We start from the raw sequence: 16,502 nt of genomic DNA, 5'->3' as shown, positions 1-16,502 counted from the left end.
AGATCATGCTCAGAAAATATAGTTTCAGATTTCAGCAGAATCACCCCACCCCCTGTAAGTATGTCTGAACATTGTCAATCTGAGCTCCAGCCAGAATAGTGAGGTAGCAGTTACTCATGCATGGTTTAACCAAGGCGTCTTACTGAAACTCTGAGATTTGCTGCCTGATTTATTGTAGTTGCTTTGAAGTCCTGGAAACACAGACTTGACTGGTGAGAGATGGAGGGAAGTCCACTCCTTTGCATTGTCCCATAGCTTTACTGAACTAGTGCAGTTGGGTGAGGTAAACCTTATATACATAAATCTTTCCCTTGCACTAAACCATAAAAATGAAAATGAAGAGGTAGGTAGAGTTTGTCTTTTGATGTAGAGTTAGTCTATTAGTTTTGTTAACTAAAGGGAAAAGGACATATCCAGAGCAATGCAATTATCTAGTATTGGCACACCCTTCACATCCTAGACTCTGCTCTTCTTCATCTTCTAGTTGTTGCCAAGTAATATGATATATAACTTTTAGAATGGAACCATGGTTCTTAGCTCGGAGTGACTCCCAGGAGCCCGAGGCCCCAAACAGTGCATCCCCAATGAGGGCAAAGAATGTAAATGTGCAATTTGTTCACTGCACAAGGTGACTGCCCTAGTGGTCGAGGGGAGGCAGAAATCCAGCCCGGGTTCATCTCACTGAGCCATGCACTCTGGTGTTGGCTGCCTCTGCCTCTGTAGGGGACGCTTGTTACTAAATCACACAAAGGTATTAGAATGGACTAGTTGCATTCTTGGTCATCAGAAAGAAAGCTTGGTTTCCAAGGCAAAAAAAGGCTGGGACTTCTGTCTAGTAGGAGTGGGTGATTTCAAGTTGAGACTGTCTGACTCAATATAGGCATCATATTTATGTGGCCTTTTATTTATTCAGGTTCCCCATTCCACTTCTTAATTACTGCCCTTGCTGTAATCTTTTCCACTTTTGGCACAGTGTGACCTTTGCCACAACCAACTGAGCAGTAATTATCAGTCCAGTCACTAGCAAGAAAACGAGCAGAGGATCTAGAACAGACCTGGTAGGAAGAAGTAGGTCTTGCGTACATTGTCAATGCTAATAATTTGTTTATGGAGTTGTATGGTAGCTATGTATCTTTCAAAAGGTGTGGACTGAGTGGAACAGGAATGAGAGAAGGGTTTTGCAGAGGCTTCTAAATCCAAAGAAAGTGTATTCTAGAGAAATGTAGGATCATAGATCCTTCCTTCCTTCCTTCCTTCCTTCATTTATTCATTCATTCTACTGATATTCTTTGAACACCTAGGTGCTAGGTATTAGATGGACTAGATATACTAGTCAAATATACTAATCAAATATATACTAATCAAAAAGAACCTGCTCTTGGGTTCTTAAAGATTTTTGAGAAGAATGATTTGTAAAGAGATAGTAATAATTCAAGTGCTAGCCAGGAGACTTTGACTTCCTCAGACAGTCTAGATTAGAACAGAAGAGCAAGGGCATACACTGGACTCTCTGCTAGACCTGGAGGCAAAGACAGTTACTTTGCCTTGGCATTCACGTGGTTTGGTTTTCCTAACTCCTGATATTCATCCACCTTAATCTCCATGGTGTCTTAGATCCACTGCTAGGATAGGATTTTAAGCTAAATGCACCCTGCTCTGCTAAATTGAATGCTGTTTAGATGGTTCTGGGAGTTATTCCATATCTATGCCCAAAGTGTCCTTTGTAATTACAGAGGATGCATGGCTAGGTCAAGCAAGAATTATTCAAATAGTTCTATGAAAATTTAGAATTCTCTAGATCTCTTGTTTCCCTCCTCATTGGCATCCATAAGCCAGTAGGTGGCACTGATACCTTGGCTTTGTACTTGATCTGCTCAACTGGAATGCCCTCTGTTGGCACTCAGAAAGTGCCATCTTAGATATAATCATCACTTGAAATTGCCCCATCTCTGAGATTTCAAATAACCCCTCCAAAACACCCTTCGAATGACTCACTATGACTCTAGCTCACCCTGCTGGATCACCCTTTCATTCATCTGTCCAGTTGCCTCTTGCATTTCTCATGGGGGCTAGGCCAAAACTTCCCAAGACCCAAGTCCCACTCATTCTTTCTCAGAAGGTGACCTCACTACCTCATTTGCTGATAAGATACCGAGTTTCTCCAGCATCCTTTTTCTTGATGCCAAAATCCCTATCTTTTCTGTGATTGTTCACTTGTCTCTTCTCTCTGTGGAAGGTACGTTGCTCCTGGATCTTTCTTCAAGACGGTTTTCCACCAGTCTCTTTGTCTTCAATTGTTTCTTCACATCTCTCATCATCCTCTGATCTATAAAAGTTCTCCCTAACCTAAGACCTGCTCAAGCACTTTTCTTCCCTGATAACTGACTCTGAAAACATGTTTTTCCCTCCTACCATTTAGACGCAAAATGAAGAAAACCCTCATAACCTTGAAGCTTATGTAAGTGAGTCAGCGTAGGACAGCTAAGCTGTGCACCTCTCTCAAGCCTGCATGCCTCTTAACTTTAGAGCAAGGCTTGGCTTTGAAACAGATGAGAATAGAGGGACCTGCCCTGATTTTCATAATTATGTAGATGTCCAATTAGTTACATAAACAACTGTCCCCAACCCCAGCCCTTGCAGGCCCAAGTTTTCCATTGCACATTTGAAACCAAAAAAAAGGCAGATTCCAAGGACATAGTGAAGTTTCTTTTTTCTTTCTTTTTTTTTTTTTGTTTGCTGGAGCAGCAAATTCTTGTCATCTGTCTTCATTGCACAATGAAACTAAATGTTTATGACAGGCGTGATATACAAAATTCTTGGAAAAAAATCACTTTGAGCACAGACTTCAGGGGCCAATATTTTGTTCTCCACTTCATCCTACAAGCTCTTCCTTCTGGTGTCTTCATCTATTATTCAGTCCAAATTATCTTTCTACTGTGATCAAAAAATTTTCATTCCCCTTTTAGTTTCTTTCTCATCTCATCCCGTAATAGTTCAAAGGACATGGAGGAAGTGGTGTCTCATGGGGAGAGAGGTGATGTCTTAAAAGCTGAAGACACAGCTTAAAAATGAATGCTTGTCCATTGAAAAATTTACAAATAAGTCACTTGCTGTGCTCGTTTCACCTCTTGATAACATTGCACAATGTGTTCGTGTTTGCAGATCTAAGTTAAAAGTAAGCTTTATGAGATCATCTGGAATATGTAAACATTTATTACATCATCCACAGCTACGAAACATGATTGAGACTCACATAATAATAATTTTTAGGCAGACATGACCAGGAGAACTTCCATTTCTCCTGCAGCCATGTTAGGCTTTCTTTTGTACTTTGTAACATCCTTTATGGATTAGAGCCAAATTTGTTGTAACATTTGAGCAATATATATATACATATTCTAAATAAATGAATAAACACAGAAGTAGATAATGTGAGTATAAAACAACTTTTTAGCAAGGGTGATTAGTAAGAAAATGGGAAGAGCATTTGATGAGAGATCAGCCATGTGGTTTTGATCTGGTTATTTCGGTGAGCCACCTTGGGATACTGAATTATCTGTAGGATTCTCTGTATGTGCTTTATCACTCAGATGCCAGGAATTACAGAATGTGACTTTCCTGAGTGACTCTATAGCCACAAGGCTGATCAAGTAACATTATTTCTTTGCAAGGATGCCAATACCTAGTTTCCAACTTAAGATAACCACTGTGTGAAGACAGTTCTCATGAAAAGAAATCCATACATTTATTACTTTTCACTAGCTATGATAAGTACTCAGTAGTATTTTCAAGTTATATACTAATGAAATAACTCAGTTCTTAAAGCCTTGTTGAGTGTGACATTTTATAGCAAGGCTCAAAATATGGGGCCATAAAGTGAGACTGCAGCAGCTTTACTTATAAGTCTACACAATTATTCAGCCTTAAAAAGGAAGGAAATTCTGACATGTGCTACCTGTATGAACCTTGAAAATGTTAAGTGAAATAAACCAGTCACAAAAGAACAAATGTATGATTCCATTTATATAAGGTGCATGGAGGAGTCAGATTCAGAGGGACAGAGAGTAGAATGGAGTTTGGTAGGGGCTTAATGGGCACACCGTTTCAATTGGGGAAGATGGAAATGTTCTGGAGACAGAGGAATGGTGGTATTGGTTGCATTATGATGTGAATGAAATTAATGGCACAGAACTGTACGCTAATAATGGTTAAAACAGTAAATTTTATCTCATATATATCCCCCCCCAACACACACATAAGTCTACACACTGAGTTTGTTCCTTACCAGGTCAATACTTAATTTAACCAAAAAACTCGGGATTGTCTACCCTTTGGGGATGAGTCCAAAGAGCACCAACCACCTTGGGGAGCCAGTTTGTTGAACTGAATCTTGGGAGACGTCCTGTGATAATAGAGATCAATGGATAAATGGATAAAGCTCATGAAAATGGAGACATCTGGTTGATGGATCACTGTTGTTTCTTTTTTTATTGTTTGTTTTTTGTTTTCCATTGGGAACTACAAATGCAGAATAAACATCAAGCAGCTAGAAGGAGAGATCTGTTTCCACAGCCTGGAGGTGTCTGGGGGCCACTGCTTTTCTATTTTGTCCTCTCAACAGTGACTTCCACTCCTCCCCCACGCACCCCCCCCCCCCCGGACACACAGGCTTTTCTGATTGACAGGACTTATCCTTCCTGGTCCCATTGCTTTTTTATTCTCAGGTGCTGGCATTCATCCATGTAGTTTTGCGGATGCTCTAAATACCACTCAGGTACCCCCGTGGGTTGGCACCCCTGCAAAAAGGATGGCTCATAAATTGTGGATCCAACACACTTGCAAATGTTTGGTTTCCTCCAGCCTGCACATTGTCCGAAGAGCAAGGAATTAAGAGCTGATCCTTTTCATTTCCACCATTGTTTGGGTCCTGACCACAGTTGCTGCTAAAAAAATGTATCCAAAGTGAAGTCTTGGCCAACACACCTGAATATAGTGGTGATGTAGCAATCACCCAGGCTCCCATTCATTGACACCTACCATATTACAAGTGCCATTCTATGTAATGTTTAATCCAGATAACAGCCCTTTTATAAATGAGAAACTGAGGCTCAGAGAAATGAGAAATCTTGCATAAATTAATGCAGGGAGGTAAGTAACAGAGTTGGGCTGTGACCCAGGTGTGTCTGAGCCTGAGCTCATGCTCTTTTGGCCGTGTTTTTCCCTGGTATGGATTCATTTCCCTTTTTGGTGTTCCAAGTAGATTTGCTATTTATAAAAAGAAAGAACTTGAGCACAAGCCTCATCTAAACCACTTGGTGAGGTAAGGGTATCAAAAAGGAATTCACTGTGGAAAAAAAAAAAGGAATTCACTGTGAAAACAAATGAACATGGAGCAGGCATATTGCACAAAGCACGTTTACTCAATGATTAAATGTACCCTCCAAATTTATTTTCTCTGATAAAATGGCCACTATTTATTAAAAGGCAATTCTATGTATCAGATTGAGATTTTACAAGCAGTTTGTTCTGTCCACTAGGTTAGAAGCTCCTAAGAGGAAACCAAAAATGTTTTTTTTGAATGGATAAAGTAATTGGCTGGGGCTCTGCACAGGGATTTTCTATACTGCTTAGCTGCTGTCCGAAAACAAAATAAACTGGCTCCTCAGAAATAGTTTATAACTAGAATTATAGCAACCTCTCTCTGGTCCTCCAATTTATATGAAAATCTAGTATAGATGGATTGGTTCCTGTATATTTTTTCCTCAATTAAGAGAATTTTGCATTGCCTCTATGTTTGTGAAAAGTCCTTCCAAGTCCTCGCTTAAGGATGCCAAAATTAAAAAAACACAACAGTTGGTTGCAAAACCAGACACAAGAGGGGACAAAAGGCATGAGTGTGATTATTAACTGCAATTAAACAAAATAAATAAAGCCTATCATCCATCTGTGGAATCATGAATACTTTCCCATGAGCACAGTATGGTAGATGGAAATCCATTTATTGCCCATCTGAGGTGTGTAAAATTGTCTTGCCAGTCTCCTTTTTGGTGGGCTATCTTTGTTATTCCTGCAAGTGAGCCTAGAATATCTACAGGTTCTCTAGTGCACTCAATCCCCCTACTCCACGGGTGTGATATTATCCCCCAATGCCCCCGCCATTCGTGGCTGCAGTGGGATTGCTCTCATGGGGGAAGCGGTACAGTATCTGATGCATTCATAGTGAGGGAATTTGGGGTTTGATACACAGTGACAGAAGTAGGTGACCATCATTTGAAAGAACAACTCATTTACCTTTTGGAAAACATCGCTGATTACCTGAGGTGGGTCACCCTCGGGTGAGAGGAACTGAAGCACACTAACTGAGAAAGTGAATGACTTGGAAGATCAGGCTGTGGACACAGCTCCTGTGTGCACCCCAATGAGCACCGTGCTATGGAGCCCAAAGGGCTGTCTCACATCCTCCACTCTGGAGGTGATGAAGGATGGCAGGTGAACCTATCAGGACCATTGAGCATTCCAGACACTCTCGAACTAAACAAGGGTCCTGGCATGCAGATCAAATCAGTTAAAACTCAAAGGCCTTCCTGAGGAGCTTAAAACCATCAATATGTTCCCTTGGGTGGAGGGAATCCTGAAACACAGGCATAAGGATGAGACTTGTTATCACCCAATTTCACTTCTATGGTGACTAAAAGAACCTCCCTAGCCCTCATTTATTATTTGCTCTTAAACCCTTCAAAGTCCCACTACTGTCCCCCAGCCTCCCTGCCAGTGCCCCAGGGGAGGGAACATCCTCAAATTACCCTTCTTCTCTACCACTGTAGCCGCATGCTGCAGGAAGTGCTGGCTTCATCTTTCCTCTCCCACACTCCCTTAGTCTTTCCTCAAGCCCAGTCTGCAGGTCTAAAACATTGCAGCCTAATTGCTAATTAAGAGAAAAGAGAAGCTCCTGGAAAGAGAAGGAATTTGCATTCCAAGACCTAGGGCTCCATCTGCCTTGTAGCTGGTAATTGACTGTAGCTGGTAATTGACATTCAGTGTTTTATTGGATCATCATTAAGGCTGCCCACTCATAGGCAGCGGAATTTGCCTTCTAGGAGCTCTATTGGTCTACCTAGTGACAGGTCTGAATGAAGCACATTGCCCAGAACACCTCGGTCCCTTAGTGACTGGGTAAGCATTTGATTATTCGGGATACCATATGTTTTATTGGGAGTAACCAAATTGTGCTTTTTAAAAAGCCCAAGTGTGGACATTAAAAATAAAAAAGAAGGGAACAAAGTTTTCATGTGCCCACTGGGTACCAGCATAGTAGGAAACACTGGGCTGGGAAAACACACCAATTTTGGAGTCATCCCCACCTGGGTTTGATTTGGGCTTCTTCCTCCAGCTGTCTGACATTAATCAAGTCACAGATTTCCCTGACATTCTTCTTTCGAGTATTATGGACCGTCTCTCATAATGTGGTAAGGAACAAATGAGAAAACGGACCTAAGCACCTAGCACAGTGGATTTCAGAATATTAGTGACTAATTATCAGGTACTTTATGTTATCTCATTACGCGGGGGGCAGGGCTGTCAGCATCATTTGACCAAATGAGGAATTTAAATGTCAAAATGTTATCTCTCGGAACATCCTTCAAACCCTGGTCTGACTGGATCCCAAATTGTGCCTTACCTAACCCCCCAAAGGAACTGGAAAACTGTATTGGCTGCATATGGTGATAGCAAAGGGCAACTAGTTACCCTGTGGATCAAGAACCATGACCTCTCAAAGCAACTCAGCTGCAAGATGCCACCCACGCAAGCTAATCTTTATAAGCAGCCCTTTGGAGACACCCTCCCTGCATCAGAGCAAAGAGAGGCAGTGTTTCCTGTACTCCGGAGCCATGGCAGCGCCCTTTCCAGGCTGCTGAGGTATGACTTGGTCTGAAGTAGGTGAGCCTCTGTGAGCCAGGACACACAAGGCAGCTTCTTCCCGGCAGAGTTTCACTGAGTCAGGTGCAGAATGTGGGGTTCTGGGCCCCGCTGTGGAGCTGGTACTACGCTAGGACTGACTCTCTGCTTCTCCCTTAGGTGAGTGGCCCAGGATGGACTATGCTTCCTCACTTGGGGGGCACTGGGACAAACCGCAGTTTCCTGTCTCTCAGTGAGGGGGGAAGCACGTAAATAGATGAAAATGAAAATGGGCAGTGTTGTTTGGTTGTGTGTGGGGAGGGGGTGGGTGGAGGAGCCGTGGGCCAGAGGTCCCAAATCCCCAGGTGTCAGAAAGATTCTCAGGTGCTTCCTGTCTAGCAACCTCCTTCTACACAGTTTGCATCCTATCAGAGCTTTAGACTCAGTACAGAGCATGAAACCTCACTGGGCCCCACCATAGACAGAGTGCTGCCCCTCCATTCCTTAAAGATTCCTCTCATTTCCACCCCCACCCGGCCTTGCTTAGATGACTAGGAGTCATCATCTCCCCACTCGGGGGAGAAACATGATACAGGTGAAGTGTATGTACCTGGAACCAGATGTCCTAGATGTGAATCTTTAGGGCTGCCTAGTGCTAGTTGTATAACAACTAATCTAACCTCAGTCAACTCATCTGTAAAATGGACATAATCACAGCTGCGTCATAAAATTGTCAGAAGGGTTAAATTAGCTAATATGTGAAATGTGCTTTGAAATGTACCAGCACACAGTAAGTGTTCAGGAAAAGCTGTTGCTACTGCAGTGAGCACAACCAGGTCCCTTAGATAAGTAGCACAAGAGAATGAAAAAGCCTTTAGAGACAACCAAACCTCAACTCCCTTCTTACCGTATGGGTGGCTTTGAAAAATTTATTTAACTTTTCTTCAGCTTTATAAAGCAAGTTCAGTTGCCCCAGACTTTGTAGCTCCCTGTTTTTTACCTGCCTAAGAGCAGGTAAGGTCCTTCTACTGTGATTGGTTTAGAACTGCATGGTAAATATAAAAATATCTAGAAAAGCTTTCTTCCTCTACCACTGTTCAAGGACCACTTAGAAGAATGGATTCAAATTTTATGAACCATTTTATTAACTTTTTTAAATAAAGATTTTATTTATTCATGAGAGACAGAGAGAGAGAGAGGCAGAGGGAGAAGCAGGCTTCCCGCGGAGCAGGGACCCCGATGCGGGACTTGATCCCAGGACCCTGGGATCATGACCTGAGCCGAAGGCAGACGCTTAACCATCTGAGCCACCCAGGCGCCCCATTTTATTAACTTTTAATAACTCAACAGGCGTGGTCCTGTGTGATTAGCACCAAAGTGCAGTCTGTTCTTTTCAGGAAAACGGCAACCCTCTGTCCTTTCACTCTCCACTCTAAATCCACGGTTGTAGAACTATCAATTTGCTAAAAAATTGTGGGCACCCCAAACTAATATTTGACAAAAAAGTCTGGTCTGCTATTCCTCTGCCCAGTATTATCCCTCTCATTGCCTTTTGGTGACATCACTTAGGAATAACATAAAATTGTGACTTTAACTGGTCTTTACTCAGCTCTTAACACAGTGGTCAGGAATTGGTTATGAATTAATTTGCACAGCCTCAACATAAACCCAAGAGATGTCTCAGGCATTATTAATATCATGAGGGGGTTTGGCCCTATCAGAACATTCCAGAATGGTATGACTCAGTGTGCTCTTGTCTTACCTTGTACCTTAATGCCTTGCTATCTCCTTTAGATGCCCAATATGCATTCCTGCACACCAACCATGCCACAGAGAGCCTGGTTCTGCAGTGAAATTAAGCCTCTGCATCCCTCCACCATCTAGACCTGAGAACCTGCCCTCTCAACCTACTCAGATGGAGAAGTCCTATAGAGAAGAGAGGAGGACCTTGCAAAAACCCCTTGCATTCCGCCAGGGACCAACAGCTCTAGGAAGTCTACAGGAGCCTTAAGAACAATTCAGCTCCTCTGGGAGAAGAGCCAAATTGGCTGGAAGGCAGACACCTCAGTATTTGAGGTAAGTTCGAAGTCTTGCCCCTTTGGCCTAACCTCTACTCTCTCTTGCCAAGTCCACCCTGAGCAGACCTTTGGCATCTCCCCAAGGGACCAGAGTACCTTCCTGCTTTGGTTACTTTGCTGTCGAGGGTGTAGGGGGCTCCTCAACATTTCTAGGGAAGAGGCAGTCAAGGCAGAGGTATGGGCCCCATTTTAGGGGTCCTGGACCTTTAGAGCCCAGCCCTTATAGCTCAGGTCTGCAGCTGTCACGCAGCAAGGCGGGGTTCAGCATCCCGAGCTCAGAAAGCCTGAGACTCCCTGGCAACTCGGCTCCCATGAGCCCTGCAGGCAGAACTGGTGAGTCAGGCTCTCCTCCCCTTCCCAGACTCCCCACAGGGGCTGTCTGACCTGCTTTGACTCCTTTTTGCTTTCAAGGTTGCTATTGATACTCATCTTAACCTGATTTTACACGGTGTGATGTGCCGGGGGCCCCAAACCTCTCCCAGAGAGGGCTGATTCCTCTCTCCTGCTGTTCAGTTTGCCAAAATGGGCAGGGACGGGCTGTGGAAGAGCTGCCTGGGGGCTTGGGGAACTTGAATAGTCTTTTGCTTATGCAATTGTTCAGTGTAATTAGGTTGTAATTTTCTAAAGATGAATTTGTGAGAGGCCCACATTTTCTAAGGGATGAAAACAAGCTCTTACTATGGTAGCACGAATGATGGGTGGGTACAGCTGCCAGGAGGAAGATCTCCTTGCAGTGTTGGGAGATTAGAAGCCCAGACCTTGAGTAAGAGATAAGGGAACATTTTGGGGGAAAGCTAGGTGCTTTCTCGGTGCCTCCACATTGAATTCTCAGAGCAGCTTATGGTGATGAGGATAGCTCTCATTGTAAGGATGAGAAAACGGAGGTTCAGAAAATTTACGTCATCTGCCAAAGGTCACTGAATTAGTGCAAATCAGAGTAGCTAGCACTTAGTGATGCCCGTATGCTGTGAATTGTCCTGAATGCTTTACACAGATGCACTCCTTAAAATAATAACCCTATGGGGAGAGAGTGGGCATTGTGGACCACTGTGGCCCTCATTTTTCTGTTGTAAAAGTTGAGGCAATGAGTTACTAAATGAATGATTATTCTGGGGGCAGAACTGGGACCTAAACTCACGAGGTCACACTCTACTCCTCTAACCAGGTTTTGCTGCACTCCTTTTCACCAGAAAGTGGTGGTGATGGGGTTTTATTCCAGGTCTGTCTGACTTCAGGTGTTGTGTGCACCTTCCACTATGCTGGAAATCCAAATAATTGGTGGTGATGGTGGTGGTGGTGGTGGTGGTGTGTGTGTATGTGTGTCTGAGTGAATATGGGGATAAGTTCAAAATATGCAGTCCTAGACACCTCAATCATGCAACCCCTAACTATTGCTTGCCTACTACTTTCTAGAAGCCGTGTTAGAAGAGCTCTGTGTGTAACCTTCATGAGAGAGTTTCAGCTCACATAACCAGGAACACAAGCTGATGTAGAATCAAGTATTCAAAATCTAGTGGTTGCATAGAGCAGCTGGTTCTAATTGCTATCTTCCCAGAGGACAGGGCCATTTCTTGTTCATTTGAGGGTTCCCATGGCTTCGCTACACAAGTTGAAAATTGTTCTTAGACTTGATTTGTGTTTTGGGGGGAGAAATTCATTAAAGTTCTGTGTACTGAAACAAAATTGACTTGGGCCTGAAAAAAATGGATATGGTTAGGTGGACAAGTGGTTAGGTGGTTAAGTGGAAAATATTTTAGGAGAGTAGAACGAAGGATTGGAGGCGGAAATAAGCATGATGTCTCTGACCCAGGCACATGATTGTACTGACAAGCAGAAATTTGAGCAAATGAAAAATGAGTTTGGATAGGGGTGTAGATAGGTCATGGAACATCAGACAGAGATGTGTCAAATGGGTGTGGTTGGCCAAAGGGAGCCATTGACAATTTTAGAAGAAAGTCAGTGATGGGAACAAATTTGGCAGAAGATCACCCTGGTGAAGTGAAACTGGATGAATTGCAAGGGACAGCTGGGAAGTCAGCTAGGAGATGGCTTCAGTAGGCCGAGTGAGGGGATGGAGTTAGAGCAACCAAAATGGTCATGACACAGTGGTTCCCATGAAACATAGTCCCAAGATCTCAGGGAGGGCTGGGCTTTGGAGCTCATCTGCTCTAGCCGCCTCCTTTCCCCTCCCTCCCAGGGATCAGGCTTAATTGTCTCAATGACATTCTAGTCTAGTGACTGCCCAGGGTTTGGATGAAAATGGAGAGGCATGGAGAACTCACTACCTCCCTTTCTGCTTTTGGAGAACTGTATCAGAAATGTCTCTGTATAAAGCCAAAATTGGCCTCCTAGGGAATTTCAAACATTGGTCATTTCGAAAGAAAGTAACAGTTGCTCTAAGCAAAGAGAATGATATTTATGGGAATAGTGAAACAAGTCAGAAACTGAGTCCAAGGCTCAGCCAGGATGGCTTTGAGCAAGTCAGGTAAACTCTATGTGAGTCGTAACTTCTGCAACAGTGGGGACAATACATGTCCTGCTTCATACTCTGGTCTATTTGGATAATCAAACAAAATGGCTTGTGACAATGTTTTAGAAACTTCAAAATGCCTCATAAAGGAAAGGGACGTATGACTTTTAATGCTCCACAGAGGGAATAGAGTATAGTTGAGTGCCAGAGAAAGCCGGATCCACATTCCAGCTCTGCCAGTTTCTGGCACTGTGATCTGGGGCTCCTTCCCCAACCTTTGCTTCCATAGCTGCAAAATGGCACAAATACAGTCCTACCTCAGGAAGTTGTTGTGACAACCAAATCTGATGAGGCGTTTACAAGCACTTAGCACAGGATCTGCCTAACCTGTAACAAACGATGAATAAATACTATTACTGATACATGATGACTGCATATAGGAGATGAGTGAAAAAAAGAGGAGTCCAATCCATGGCCTTGAACTTGAGTGAGTAAAGAGACGATGATCATATTGATGGTCTGAGAATGGGAGGGAAGCTGATTGTGATGATCTGGCAGATGTTTTGAAACTGCAACTCCTGGCATAGCTCTTATGTTTATACACATGCCACTGGCACTCTTTTGACAGTGGCTGTTTTTTGGGCCTGCTCCATATCGAGCGGCTGGCCTCCCTCTCTGACACCCACATAACAAGAGTTGATGGACTCAAACATAGTGCAGGCGTTCACAGCCCATTCCGCCTACAGCCATGCCATAAACAATCAGGAGCTCATTGCATTGTTACCAGATAGGGTGTCCTGTTTAGATGCCAAGATGGTGAAAGAAATGTCATCACCTGTGCATTCCTTTGGAGGGGCCATCCCGTTCTTGGCCAGGACGACTGTTTTGCAGAAAAGTCATGAATCTGTAGACACTCCGACATAAATCCCATGCAGAGGGAAGGTAAATTGTCACAAAGGGCTCTTATCACAGTGGTTTCAGCTGCTTACTTGGATTTTGTGATCATTCTAAAAGATGATGTTTTTTTTGGTCAGTAACCAAGTCTTCAGTAAAAGATGAAGTAGTATGATCAGGCTAAAGGTGCATGCTAGTGGAGGCAATGCTACCGGGTTCAGGGAGAAATGACCTTTTAGCAATCAGGCTAAGTGCCTAGTAAGGTAAAGCTTGAGTTTGATAACTCTTTGTGTTCAGGAGAGAGTGAGCTCTGGAGAGTCGATCTTTCCAGAAAGTTTCTTCAGTTGACAATCAGACAAGCGGATTTCCACCTAGGAGTTCCCCTTTCCCAAATGAAGAAGCCAACCATTGTGTGTACACAACTTGCCCCAAATCACACAATTTGTCTTATTCCTTCTTTCTATCAACTATTCTGAGGCGGGGGGGGGGGGCAGCCATCATTGTGGGAATATGTAAAGAGAAATAAAGGCAATGCCATAACCAGAGACCATCGATGATGATGCCATTTCTAGCTTGGCAATGGACTTGATACTAGAAGGATGTTGTAGTAATATTCAATGAACTCATCTCCCATGGTAAATGTCCTTTTCAGTTCTTCTGAAATTTCTTCTTCCCTGTCTTCAAATATTTTCCATAAAGTGGAAATTCCTAATAAGCTCTTCACAGTCTAGACTGGTCTCCTGAGTTCAATAATCCTGTATCCATGGCCCACCAGCCTCTATACATGTATACTTTGCAGGTATCTCTAACTCAACCTGTTCCACAAGATGAAGCATCTTAATCCAGTACCCATATCCTTCCTATACTCCCCATCTCAGGGAGCGCTTCCAACCATCCACTCAGGAGAGCCAGGGTAGGGAATACTTCCTCAGCTCCATCTTTTCCCTACATCAAATCTCACAATTTCTGTCAACTCTATCTTCTGGACATCTGAGTTCTGTCATCTCTTCCCTGTCTCTAGCACCACCACATGAATCCTATTTCAAGTGGGAGATTTATCTTCCATGTTGGTCTCTTGGACTCATTATCTGCTTTACCCATCGCACCCCCATTCTGTCCATTCTGGTTTTTTCTCCAATTCAAACTTTGTACTACTGTCCCACCTAAGATCTTCCAGTGCTGCTCCCTCAGTACAGAATAAAGCACCAAAGAATGACTTACAAGTGTCTTCAAATTTTGGAGACAAATTTGTTTCAATTGTTGTTTCAATTTCTAGCCCATCCTCTGCTGCCCTCAATTTTTTTTTAAAATTTTATTTATTTGAGAGAGAGTATGAGTGTGAGAGTGAGAGCAAGAGCAGGGGAGAGGGAGCAGACTCCCCGATGAGCAGGGAGCCCAATGCAGGGCTTGATCCAAGGACCCCAGGATCATGAACTGAGCTGAAGACAGATGCCCAACCAACTGAGCCACCCAGGCACCCTGCTGCTCTCCTTGTAAGCTGCAGCAGACTCTTCTGGTGCCCTGTACATATCCTTTGGCTCCCCCATGTCGGTGTGCAGAAACCAGCTTCCAGGGGAGAGCACCTGCTTGTAAGAGCATGAGACCTTCTCCAGTGCCTCAGAAGGCTGCTCTGATGAGCATGGCAGGCCAGAAGAACCAGGTTGCTGGCACCTAGAAGTTTTCTTCAGCCAGTGATGGGGATTTGGTGAGTGGAGTCCACAGCTCCATTGCCCCACCAGTGAGATAACAGAGGCCTGTGTTCTGTATCATTTTCCAGAGTTTCCCCTCAGAACTGAGTTCTCGTCACCTCCATGGTAGCTGGCTTGACAACATAACTTTGATTGGCTATCTTTCTTTTCTGATCTCACTTTCTCACTCTACCCCTGTCATTTTCTTTCACCTCCCAAATGAACCTCTGTATTTGAATTTTTGTCTCAAGTCTGGCTGGGAGAACGGGGGAAAACTGAGACACAGCATTAGTCTCCGGCATTCCTGCGGGACTTCCAGTTCTCCATGCCCATCGTGTACTTTCCCACTTAGAATATCCATTTGGTTTGTATCTACTCCCTTCTCTGTTCTCCCAGAAAATTTCTACTCCTTTACAACTCAAAGCTGCCTCCACTATGAGCTTTCTCTGAATCTTTTGTACCACACTATTACGCAGCTGAATTGATTTTTTTTTTCTGTGCTCTATAGTGCTTTGTACATATATTTTTTTAAGATTTTATTTATTTGACAGAGACACAGTAAGAAAGGGAACATAAGCAGGGGGAGTGGGAGAAGCAGGCTTCCTGCAGAGCAGGGAGCCCGATGCGAGGCTCAATCCCAGGACCCCGGAATCATGACAGGAGCCGAAGGCAGACGCTTAATGACTGAGCCACCCAGGCGCCCCCTACCTATTTTTAATTTATTCTATGTATCAACTGGTATTTCTGGCCACATGGGTCTCCTCCATGGAGCTAGGTGTTCTGTGAGATCAGGAATAACTTCCCACGATCTGGACCACTAGTTGCCATGTGAAAAAGTGATCAAAACAATTTGGTGAATTAATCGATGGACACATTTGGAGTTAGGAATGCAAAAGAATCACCTGGTAGTTCATAGCTCCATGGAAATATATTTGTTAAGTTCAATGTAATTATGTATTTATTTTTAAAAGCTTTATTTTAGAGTGTGAATGGGAGGAGGGGCAGAGGGAGAGGGAATCTCCAAGCAGACTCCCTGCCGAGTGTGGAGACTGGCACGGAGGTGGATCCCAAGACCCTGAGATCATGACCTGAGCTGAAATCAGGAGTCAGCTGCCCAATGCACTGAGCCACCCAGGTGCCCTAACTTCAACATGATGATTGAGCATCTACTACACACCAGGCTCTGTTCTAGGTATTTGAGATATGATACTGGGCAAAATACAGGTCTCCTTTCTGGTGTAGCTGACACTACACCACAGGAGGTAGTAAATGATAAATACAATAAACTAGTACATTTTGTATAGTTAGTGTGGTTAGAATCTAATATAAGCCATGGGGAAAAAAGAGGGCAAGCAAATCAAAATGCTGGCAAGGAGTGGCAACATGAATGCAGGTTGTAAGTAGTCGAGTCTAATAGGATCCAGAAACCACAGCAGTAGAACACCCAGAAGAGAGAGTGTGATTCGGCTGGAGTCG

General features: G+C 43.6%; 1 protein-coding gene across 3 annotated transcripts in view; it reads right to left on the bottom strand.

Moving 5' to 3' along the window:
* PCSK5 (proprotein convertase subtilisin/kexin type 5) overlaps positions 1-16,502 on the bottom strand; it is a 455,891-nt gene that overhangs the window by 111,291 nt on the left and 328,098 nt on the right. The gene's annotated exons all lie outside the window — the stretch shown is intronic.

Source organism: Eumetopias jubatus, unplaced genomic scaffold (genome assembly GCF_037043125.1).
Source record: "Eumetopias jubatus isolate StellerSeaLion01/CBP00866 unplaced genomic scaffold, mEumJub1_p1.0 scaffold_15, whole genome shotgun sequence".
Classification (NCBI taxonomy): Eukaryota; Metazoa; Chordata; class Mammalia; order Carnivora; family Otariidae; genus Eumetopias; species Eumetopias jubatus.
Note: the sequence above shows the minus strand (reverse complement) of the source record. Positions and strands in the feature narration are given on the sequence as shown.